Genomic DNA, 314 nt, shown 5'->3' on the forward strand with positions numbered 1-314 from the left:
CAGCAGCAACATGAAACAGATCCGCAGCAACATGAAACTGATCAGCAACATGAAACAGATCAGCAGCAACATGAAACAGACCAGCAGCAACATGAAACAGATCCGCAGCAACATGAAACTGATCAGCAGCAACATGAAACTGATCAGCAGCAACATGAAACTGATCAGCAGCAACATGAAACTGATCAGCAGCAACATGAAATAGATCAGCAGCAACATGAAACAGATCAGCAGCAACATGAAATAGATCAGCAGCAACATGAAACTGATCAGCAGCAACATGAAATAGATCAGCAGCAACATGAAACTGATCA

The sequence above is a fragment of the Nematolebias whitei genome, chromosome 11 (genome assembly GCF_014905685.2).
Source record: "Nematolebias whitei isolate Nwh7 chromosome 11, NemWhi1, whole genome shotgun sequence".
In the NCBI taxonomy this organism is placed as follows: domain Eukaryota; kingdom Metazoa; phylum Chordata; class Actinopteri; order Cyprinodontiformes; family Rivulidae; genus Nematolebias; species Nematolebias whitei.